Source organism: Aegilops tauschii, chromosome 2 (assembly GCF_002575655.3).
Source record: "Aegilops tauschii subsp. strangulata cultivar AL8/78 chromosome 2, Aet v6.0, whole genome shotgun sequence".
Classification (NCBI taxonomy): Eukaryota; Viridiplantae; Streptophyta; class Magnoliopsida; order Poales; family Poaceae; genus Aegilops; species Aegilops tauschii.
Window position 1 is genome coordinate 100926418 of NC_053036.3, and position 12141 is coordinate 100938558.

The window sequence follows — 12141 nt, forward strand, 5'->3', positions numbered from 1 at the left end:
CACAAGTAGGTCGGTTCTCTCTGATTGTTGCCCCGCGGAATTCAGATTGTAGGTGATGTATGGCGCTGCACAAGAGAGGACATGTGTATGGGAAACAACTAAATTTCTCCGTGGCATGCTACTGCATGAACAACTGAATCCATAAGAAAGTCTACACACATGAGTTCAGGGTTGAATAGATTTGTTCCGTCCACATGGTTGGAAATTAAGATTTTTTGTATACAAAGTTTCTGTATTGTTGGCTTGCCATATTCTTCGGTGGTTACCTGGCCAAGGAACAAGCACAAATTGTGGAAGAAGAGAAGAAATTACTAGAGATTATATGTGTTCGAAATCAAATGCTAGCCCTAGAAATATTAGTCTAACAAGTCATATTCTGATGCACCAAGGTTATTGGTTTATCACTTATAGTTCAAATTGTTGTTTTAGTGATGTATAAAAGTCAATACGACTTTGATAATCAAGTTGATCAAATTTCTTCTTTTTATTGCATCTTTTTTCTCTGAACCATTTTGATCTTTTTCTTCCTGAAGAACATAGCTAACGTAGTTTAACTATTGGGTCTTCAGTATAAACTAGCAAGGAAGAAATGTTCTTCAAGTCTCAAGCATTGTTGGGTACTGACGGTGCGAATATCTTTTACAGTGAGGTAACAACATAACTAGACATGTACAACAAATTTGCAGTCATTATCAGTGTTCTGCCTAGCTCATGGTGCCTTAAGTTGCTTCCATTATCTTTCTATGAATCCGTCAAAGTCTAGCTTTGGTACTCATGCTTTTGTATTCTTACTTGTATTTACTTAACTAAAAGCTACCAACTGAGATACATCATTTCCAAGTTTTTTTTCGTATCTACCAGCTTTTGGCTATCCTAGGTGGTGGGAATGGCGCTAGAGGGTTCTCAGTTTAATGCCAAGTATTATGACAACAAGATGTATAGCTGCAGTAAGTTACCTCTCTGCCGCTTTTTTATCTTAAACTTTGGAGGTCATCAGAAGCTTTCTTTCTTGTTCGATGACACCATGTACTTTGTGTAATGATTGCAATATTCATGAACCAAGCTAATACAAACCAAATACCTTTGCAAATCAATTTTTGACATGAACTTTGGGATTTTTAACTTCATATGTTGAAGTGCCTATGAATATTGTTGAGATGAACCTCTAAGAGAACCTTCTAAGAGGCATATACGCCCGTGGTATAAAAACTCCAGCCCTTACATGCATGCTGCTTACCAATTTAAATTTTGGTCATCTTACAAATCCAACACTTAAATAAATAAATTATTGGTAGGGTGGGAATTTACTATGACGCTTGTGGTATAAAAACTCCCGCCTTACATACCAGTTTAAATTTTTGATCATCTTACAAATCCAACACTTCCATAAATTAATTATTGGTAGGGTGGGAATTTACTATGAGTCAGTTAGCAAAGCGGGTCTCACCTAGAGTGGATATGATAAAAATTTCCAGAGCCAGAGGAAGAGAAATAAACCAATATGGTTATTTCTATGATGAAAGGTATGAGAAGTCAGCTTTATTTAAATATGAAACATACGTAAATTATTCAGAAATCGTATCATGAGAAGCCCTCACTAAAACCTAACGAAGCGTTGCTGGTTTTTAGCCAAATGTTGGAATGTGGCCAAGCTATGTGATTTCTTTATGCTTGGAGGCAATCATAATGACATAGACTTACTGTGACCGTTTTTATTTTACCTTTACATTTAATATGCTCTGTTAGGAAAATGCTATTGAAAGTAAAATATGACATTCAGGTTAATGTGCATTGTTTTCTTCATTTCCTTTAATTACTAAATTTGTCTCGGGTCATCTTTAGGCAATCATTTCTTTGATCATACATATCAAAAGCCCCCAAGTTGCTACTCCAAATATTTATTCAAATTTGGGGCATTTGATTTCAGAGTACTGCTTGCTTGGACAATGATGTAGTTTATGATGGACTTTGGATAGCAACTTACATTTTGGAGATCTCTTACCTCTTGATTGAAGTTTGGTGGGGATGTCGTCCAAATTTTTCTGCCACTGGGACACACTTAAAAAATAACCTGTTGACAAGAGGTTGAGTACAGATACAACATGATGACATTTCTGCCACTGGGACACTATTTTAGAACCCAGTGTGGGTTTGGTCATCTGTCACCCATTTTTTTAATATTGGCTTCCCAAAACCACATGTAACTATATAATTTGGTATAAAACATCAAAGCATATATTGTTATTTTTCTTCCGATAAACAGTTGTTCCTTTACATCAATGAGGTAATATGTGATAGTACTAATTAATGTGCTACCGTGAGCAACTATGCTTGATGCTGGTATCGGTTCACAACATTCATTTCATTGGGAGCTATATTTTGAGGGTCAACCAGGAGAACCTATGGGAATGGTCTTATTTACTCCCTCTGTAAAGGAATATACGATCGTTTAGATCACTATTTACAAAGGGAGTACTTCAAATGTTATCGATCGTCCAACTTATGTATCTATTTATGACCTAATTTTGGAGCATACCAGATCTTGCTCATGCCACCTTATGTTTACATTAATTCCTACCGTTAAGTGGACAAATTGACGGGCGCGGCAACGCGCGCCATCCATGATCTAGTTAGAGGTATGACCCTTCGATAAGTGCAAAACATGCTTAGCTAAAACAATATGCCTCCATATTAGAGGTACGACTCTCAAGAACATAACTCAAACTCCTCCTTAGTTTGGTTTATCTCCCTGATCACCGCACTGTAAGGTCCATACGTGCTCTTGCAGATTTCAATGACCGCTAATTTGCAATCGCGTGCTATCAACATTCTTTGAAGGAGAAGATCTTTAGCTAAGGACAGAGCCTCTCGACAAGCTAGGGCTTCAAGTGTAGATGGTTTGACCATCCTTGGGAGAACTAATGCCAAGGCTCCCAAATAATGTCTAGAGTGGTCACGACATACTGTGCTAATAGCGCCCTTATGCTCATACCTGCTAATTGCACGTCAACAATTTTTTTTTGCTCATCCAGTAGGTGGCGGAATCCAAGCAGGTGAATGGGTTCTTTGAACTAATCATGGTGGAGCTTGGTTCTTAACAATTAGAGATCTCTAGATGTTGATGAACATGAGAGAGCCAATGAGACTTTGATGTTCACATTTATGGATGAGCCTGTGGCGTGCTGACCACATAGCCCAGAGGGTGACCGACATGTTTGTGAATTGCGCTGGCATGGTATAATATGGAACGCCAACACTACTATGTTTAGTTGTGGCGTGCCATTGGTTTCCACATCAGCATTGTTATTTTGTCAATGTGAACATTCTTATATTATCATTTTTATATAGTATATTGTAGTTTGAGACTTTAAATATGTAGTTTGGCACTGCAATATTTTAGTTTACTTTTATTAAATTTATATTATTTTAAATGAAAATGTTGACATTTTTTAAAATATGTATTTTGAGACTTCAATTTTAATTTTTAGTTTAACACTCCAAAAAGGAAGAGCAAGATCAAGGGGTTCATCATTAACACACCGTCTATTACCTTTTGGAGAGTGGTGTCTTCTGATGACCCATAAGTATAGACCAATTGTAGCCTTTTCGATAAGTAAGAATGTCGAACCCAACAAGGAGCAGAAGCAAATGACAGGTGGTTTTCAGCAAGGTAATGTGTGCAAGTGCTGAAATTGTAAGTAACAGAGTAGCTTGATAGCAAGATAATTTATAACGAGCAAGTAACGATAATAGTAACAAAAGTGCAGCAAGTTAGCTCAATCCTTTTGAGGCAAAGGATAGGCCAAAACGGTCTCTTATAATAAGCAAAGCGTTCTTGAGGGTACACGGGAATTTCATCTAGTCACTTTCATCATGTTGGTTCGATTCGTGTTCGCTAGTTTGATAATTTGATATGTGGGTGGACCGGTGCTTAGGTGCTGTACTTACTTGAACAAACCTCCTACTTATGATTAACCCCCTCGCAAGCATCCGCAACTACGAGAAAAGTATTAAGAATAAATTCTAACCATAGCATTAAACTTTTGGATCTAATCGGTCCCTTACGGAATAGCGCATAAACTAGGGTTTAAGCTTTTGTCACTCTCGCAACCCATCATATAATTACTACTCCACAATGCATTCTCTTAGGCCCAAATATGGTGAAGTGTCATGTAGTCGACGTTCACATGACACCACTAAGGGAATCACAACATACATACACTGGTACGTGTCGGTGCTATACAAACGGTTTTTAACCCCTTTGCGCGACGACATTTGGAACCGTTGCCAAGTGGGTGTGGGCGATAGGGGGTCATTCCCACACGACCAAGAAACTGTCGGGGATAGGCCCTCCTGGCACACAGGCTGGGGCAAAATGAGCTCGTGTGCGATCGGGCGAGGCATCGAACCCAATCGTTTCCGTTCGTATGTACATCCCACACGGTGAATCCCAGAAAAACATTTCCATTCGTATGTATATCACACACAGTCAATCCAAGGAGTACGTTTCCGTTTTTATGTACATCCCACACAGTCAATCTAGGGAAAACATTTCCGTTCATTTGTACATCCCACACAGTCAATCCAGAGAAAATGTTTCCGTTCGTATGTATATCCCACACAGTCAATCTAGGGAAAACGTTTCCATTCGTATGTACATCCCACATAGGTTTATGTATAGGCTCGTGTGTGATAGGTGTAGCTATCACACACGCTCTGTCTTGGTTAAATGTTTGCTTTTATCAACTACATCACACGCGATTTGATGAAGAAAACTATGTGGCATTGGGCTATCCATCACAAGCGCTTTTACTTCTAGAACCGTTTGCAAAGTTCCATGACCCATTTAGTAGGTTTATTAGTTTACAATTAATAGTTCCAGTATTACGCAAATTCACATTTCATATCGAAGAGCTGTTTGCCAATTTCACATCAGGCACATAGATATATTTTAACATCACAGTACGATAGCTGCCCGAAAATAGCAAAGTACAACATATAGCTAGTTCAACTTCATAAGAACAATATTAGAACAATATATTCATTTCCCTAATCGAGATCATCCAGGCTCGTTTTATCCACCTCTGCTTTCAGTTCAGTAAAAACCTGTTTTGCACTGGCCAATTGGGAAAGTGTCCCCTCCTTCGCCAACACCATCTTAGCAAAGTCTGATTTAAAAAATCCGAGCTCCGTCTCCACCTTCCACTTTTTATCCCGCATCTTTAAATATTCTTCAGCGTTGACAACACTTTCTCTAAGCCTACCTCTGTTCTCTTCGTAATACATGCTCCAGAGCTTCGCTAGGCACATCTTCAAAGACTGTGGCCACTCTTGATCAACCCACTTCAAGTAAGAACACTTCCGTTCATCCTATAATATTTAAAACTATATCAATAACAATTGTAGGGTAAATGGGTTTATAGCAACATAGAAAATCACGAATACTTATTTTGAAAAACTGAAGAAACGAGTTAATTATAACATATCTTCTCAAAAAGATCAATGTGCAAATGAATTAATTGCTACTGAGACAACCACCAAATTCTGAAACATCAGAAGCTATAATTAACTACAACAATGCTACAAGTTCTTACTCATGTACTATAAATAACAAATTGAACATTTTAAGAGGAAGGTAAATATAACTGCAACAGCATAGCGACAGTGTTTGGATGACAGCAAATTGATACTAACAGGTGTGCACATGCACAAATTTAGTAACATATAACTAATAGCACTAAGGCCATCCACTATGTATGTCAAAACCGGTGTAAAGAGAACTGATGCTACATCTCGCTTTGGTGCCCTGCACTAGCGAGCCAATGCAGCAGAAAAAAATCAGGGACCCGAACTCCGGAGCACCTAGTTGCTCCGACGTATAGTTCCTTCGTGCTATAAAGATTTAGTATTTTAATGCTTGACTGCTTGGATGTGTGGACAAGTTAGCTACACAAACGTCTGAAGCGGTGCCAAATAATTTTCTAATGGCACCGCTGATGAGATGGCAACATTTTTAGATACTAGGTACAAACTGTGACACTGTCTTAGGATGCGTTTGGTTGAAGGTGTGGTATGAATGGGTTGGCACCGTGACAGTGTCTGAATCACATCTAACAAATGATTTGTAACAATGGAAGAGGGTCTAACCTTCTCTGCACATGCCAGAAACTTCCTCCCACTGTCCACAGATTCAAACGCAACTAGCTTCATGCATGGAGATTGATGGTGACAATGAGCAGATAGATCTTCAGCCACCCCGCTCCATTTGTTGCAACTGATGGTCCTAGGGAACTACAAGAGAGGGAAATGACTCAAATCGACCGCCGGGTAAAAATCCTTCATTCCAAGTCATAGACCAAGAGAGAGAAGAGAGGCATACCCGGGTGGTGAAGGAGTCATCGTCGGAGGAGGAACCGCTGGAGAGGTCTTTGAAGAATACCATGGCGACCCCGACGGTAGGATGTGAGACGGCGAGAGGTAGGAAGCAAGCGAGGAAGCGGCTATAGCTTATGAATGAAGGAAGGAAGGGGGAAACAGGGGAAATGTGACTTGTGGTCGGGGAGAAAAGGGGGTGGGGAAGGGGGGTAGATATTTCGGCGGTAGGCCAAAAATTTTGAAATGTGGAGGGAAACTTTGCGCGCGGTGCCGCCGGACACCATTCACTTTGAACGATAGTGTGCATCGCAAACGATTCTTCTGCTTTACGCGCATGGGATGAGTTTCAAATTTTGGTGGAAATTTCCCCGGGTACGTCATTGCATAATTTAACATCGCTTGCTAATTTGGGCACACAAAATAGCGTACAACACACAGACCACACTTACTGAATCGAGAAATTTTAGTAATTAAACAGAGCCAGTTGACCTAAACATTGCTCTAACAAAAGACCAACATTAAAAACAAAGCCTAAGTACGCATAATTTTAACAAATCCGCCGCCACGCCGGCCTATGCATCGCCGGTGTGAGATGAGACATCGATGACTTGTCCTGGCGACATGCCGCCATTGGTGGACTCCGCGTCCCCCCTGTTGAAGTCGACCGCGTTCTCGTCCTCGGCGCCGCCCTCAAGGTTGTAGTACTCGTAGTAGTGGTTGCGCCAGAGCTCGCGTTGGTACTCCACCGCCAATTCCTCGATGGACAGGCTCTTCTCTACCTCGACCTGGGCCACGCGCAACTCCTCCTCCTGGCGCTCCTCGATCTCCACCGCCTCCTGCATCTCCAGCTCTCGCTCGGCAACCTCATGAGGAAGCAGGTGCTCCATGGCCCCCGCCGCCTTTTCGGACGTGGGTTGCATGCTGGATTCTGAGGTGGCCTGGAATATCTTGGCGTGGATGGCCTCGACCCGGGCCAGGGCGACATCAGCGGCACGGACGGCAGCTCGAGCGCTCTCGGTGTTTGCAGCCGCCGTCGCAGCAGCAGCTACAACTGACACGGCTGCTGCAGCTGCCCTGTCGGCTGCCGCAGACGCCCTCTCGGCGGAAGCGGCCGCGCTCAATGCGGATGCGGTGGCACTCTCGGCGTAGGCGGCCGCGCTCTCGGCACAGGCGGCGGCGCTTGGGGGGACGCGACCATCGTACAGGCCTTCACGAAGTGTTTCCACGGCGTTATCTTTGCAAGAAGGGGGTGCGGGAATGGGGATCGGGATTTATGGATTCGGGGGTTGCCGGCACTGGAGCAGACGAGCCGGCGAAGCTTAAGGAGGAAGACTTAAATAGACCCAGAAATTTTCATCGCAAACGATTCCTACAAAACAACTGTCGGAGTAAATGGCCACGGATAGCCTAACCGACTCCCCCTGGCTCTTCGAAAAATTATCAGGCCATTCGAAGCCTTCAAGCATACAGAGCGCAGGGCCGCCTTCCCCCAGCCGGCTATCCCCAGGGCCGACTGCCAGAAGGCGACCCGGCCTCAGAAACCTTCCCCAAGAAAGCTACAAGATGGCCGACTCCAAGAAGCCGGCCCCAAGAGGACCGACTCCCAGAAGCCGGCCATAAAGAAAGCCGACTCCCGGAAGCCGGCCAAGACTGCACCCACCAAGACTGCATCCACATAACGGTGATAAGACGGGGTGTGGCCGCAGTACAGCCCACTACCCCCGAATCCCGAAGCAGGCATGGCCACAGGGCGCCGTACGGGCCAGCCATCCCCCGTCTGGCGCGGCACTGTAGCCATGTTAGCCTCGATGTCACCCACGACAGGCGCCAGTACGGCCCGCGGGCGGCGGGCCCCTTTAGCTAGAGAGACACTCGAAGGCGGCCCGGCCTCCCCTGGTCGTCCGGGGGCGTGGCCGGCTCCCAATAGCCGGCTACCTCCCTCCCTCGAAACATGTGCCTCATTAAGGAGACAAGACGAGGTAAGGCTACAACGAGAGCCCGCAAGGCGGCGGCACTGTAGCCACGCTTACCTCGACAAAGCCCTCGTCATCAGAGGCGAGGCAACAGTAACCAGCCGCTGACAAAGCCCCCAAGCGGTGGGGCCAGCCTGTCGGCCAAGAGGTCGGCAGCCGGCGGGGCCCACCAGTCGGCGGGCCCCAATGGCCGGCGGAGAAGCCGGCGAGCATAGACACTGACGGCTGGGACCCGCGCCCAGCCAGATTACCATTGTACCCCTGGGGGTAGGCCTATATAAACCCCCCGGGACACCCATGCAAAGGGTTGATCTCATAGAATTTCACACACCACATAGAGAGAAAAGGAGAGCCAGCCTTGCCCTTCTTCTTCCTCTAGCCGAACAGCTCAAGGAGCACTTGTAGCTACTTGTATTGATCTAGTGATCATGCGGAGACCCTGCAGAGCAGGACTAGAGGTGTTATCTCCACGGAGAGCCCCGAACCTGGGTAAGATCCGCCGGCGTGCATGTCTTCGCCTCGTCCCGTTTCCAGGCACCGGCGATGTCTTACTGGCTCCCACAATGATAAGCCACCCGCTGGCATATGTCGCACCTACCACCCGACAACAACTATGTGTGATGTTGTAGATATTTTTTATTAGCTGTGAAAGACGAATTTGGAGTAAAGTGGCAATGGATGGTGTTTTAAATGTACAAGAAAATTTGTAGTACTAATACAACTGTCATGACAAATTTTGGAAACTTTCAGGGGTCATTTGACCTTTTAAGACATTTAAGTGATTTTCTAGCCATTTAATGACCGTAATTGAAATTTGAATTACATGTACATGCAACAGCTAACCATAACGGTTTGAAAAGTCATATTTTGTGTACTTGTGTGCGATTTAATTCCATGTGCAGTAAATTGCAAGGAATTTTCAAACATATTGGTCTAACGTCTATGACACAATTAAGCATGGAGTGCCATGGCATTTAAATTCCAAAAAATTAAAAAAAGATCAGAAACACATGAAACCTTGGTTGATGTAATGTCATGCCACCAAGATGATGTGGTAAAAAAATTGGCATGTTTGACGAAAGTTTGGACACACACCCCTCACAAACCGGAGCAACTTATTAGAAGGCTCGTGGTTCCGAGAGGGAACATTGCATGTTTGATGATGAACGGGAGATAGCTTCCTCTTACGGCCTTCAAATTTTTTCTACATGTAACGTGCACTAATATAACTGTCATGTGAAAATTTGGAAAATTTCAGGGGTCATTTGACCTTTTGAAGACATTTAAGTGATTTTCTAGCCATTTAATGACCGTAATTCAAATTAGAACTACATGTACATGCAATGGCTAACCATAACGGTTTGGAAAATATATTTGTGTACTTGTGTGCGAGTTAATTCCATGTGCAGTAAATTAAAGGGAATTTTCAAACATATTGGTCTCACGGCATGGACACATGCATGGAGTGCCATGGCATTTTAATTCTAAAAAATTAAAAAATAATCAGAAAACCATGAAACCTTGCTTGATGTAATGTCATGCCACCAGGATGATGTGGTAAAAAATTGTCATGTTTGACAAAAGTTTGGACACACACCCCTCACAAACCGGAGCAACTCACCAGAAGGCTCGTGGTTCCAAGAGGGAACAATGCATGTTTGATGACGAACGGGGGATAGCTTCCTCTTACGGCCTTCAATTTTTTTCAACGTGTAACGTGCACTAATACAACTGTCATGTGAAGATTTGGAAAATTTCAGGGGTCATTTGACCTTTTGAAGACATTTAAGTGATTTTCTAGCCATTTAATGACCGTAATTTAAATTAGAACTACATGTACATGCAACGGCTAACCATAACGGTTTGAAAAATCATATTTGTGTACTTGTGTGCGAGTTAATTCCATGTGCAGTAAATTAGAAGGAATGTTCAAACATATTGGTCTCACGGCATGGACACATGCATGGAGTGCCATGGCATTTTAATTCCAAAAAATTAAAAAATAATCAGAAAAACATGAAACCTTGCTTGATGTAATGTCATGCCACCAAGTTGATGTGGTAAAAAAATTGGCTGTTTGACGAAAGTTTGGACACACACCCCTCACAAACCGGAGCAACTCACTAGAAGGCTTGTGGTTCCGAGAGGGAACAATGCATGTTTAATGACGAACGGGAGATAGCTTCCTCTTACGGCCTTCAATTTTTTTACGTGTAACGTGCACTAATACAACTGTCATGTGAAAATTTGGAAAATTTCAGGGGTCTTTTGACCTTTCGAAGACATTTAAGTGATTTTCTAGCCATTTAATGACCGTAATTCAAATTTGAACTACATCTACATGCAACGGCTAACCATAATGGTTTGAAAAATCATATTTGTGTACTTGTGTGCGAGTTAAAAATCATCTGACGATGTAAATATCTGGTGTTCAAAAAAGAAAATGTAAAATCTGGCAAGATAACCGGCCCCCACATGATTAGCACTCTATTTCGCGCCTCGAGGTTTGGAAGGTGAGTGGCGGGCGTTATTAATCAGACACGATTCTGCATTGGGAACCGTAAGCTATTATGTTCACACACGGATTTTGTTGCGGAAATCATGTGTAATTCAAACTATAGTACTCGTAAATTCCGACGATTGGCGTGTGTACTGTTATCGTCGATCTAGATTCCGGCCGCCAATAAATACTACCTTGCTCACATCGTCCCGCCTGCATTCTCATCTACATCCTCCCCTTGCTCGCCCCCTCTCTCTCTCTCTCTCAAATCTCTACCATGGTGCGCCGGTCTGCCCACGCGCCGACAAGGAGTCGCCGCCCCCAGAGGACGCTGACTCGAAGAGCAGTGACGAGGACCCCTACGCGCCGCCAGACGAGGTTGCGCCGGACCCCCCAACTTTGGATTGGTTTTGGGGCCAGTACGATCTTTGTCTTTGGAAGTCGCTGCCGCCGGCTGAGAAAGCCAGGCAAGTGGCTTTCAAGAAGGAGATGGCGGAGGAGCATGCAAGGTACCAGGCGGGCTGTGAAGCCCGTGATGCTGCCTGGAAAAAGGAGGCGGTGGAGCTTTGGGGGCGGGCGCGTCGTCGTGTGGAGGAGGTGTACGAAGACGGGTACTTCACGAGGAAGGCCAAAGGAGCTAGGCGCCTCGTCGCTGCGTGAAGGTGGGCCGATAAGCTCCAGCGTGCCACCAACGTGGAGCTCCGGTGGGTGCCCAACGAAATGGCAAGATCGTTCGCGCTCGTCCGCCTGCAAGAGGCAGATTGGTACGTCAAGCGCTGCGAGGCGGGGCAGGCGGAGTACTGCCTCCGCGCTGGGAAGACGCCGCGCACCAGGGAGCTGCTGGCGAGGGGCTGCCGGAATACTGGCCCCAGGAAGAGTAATTAGTTTTAGTATTGTTCATTTACAATTTTATGCATTATACCTAGTAGTTAAGTATCATCACGTATATGTGATGATATTATATATATTCTGTGATGAACTAATGAACAATTAATATTATATATATATATTATGAATTGCAATTTCTATCTGTTTTTGTATACTAATTTGAATCTAGCTGTTATCATCCACATATACAGAATGAAAAGCGTATAAACACACATTGAAACAGAACATATAAGAACGGAAAACAGAGTACACACATTGAAATAGAGCAACACTATGATTGCAGTGAATACATAGCTATCCACGTCGAAACGACTCAACAAAATAAAACGCGTCCATGAGACCATGACCAGTAGCCCTTGTCTATGGTAGCTCTTGGCTCTGCCTGAACTCATGCAGCCGTTCGTC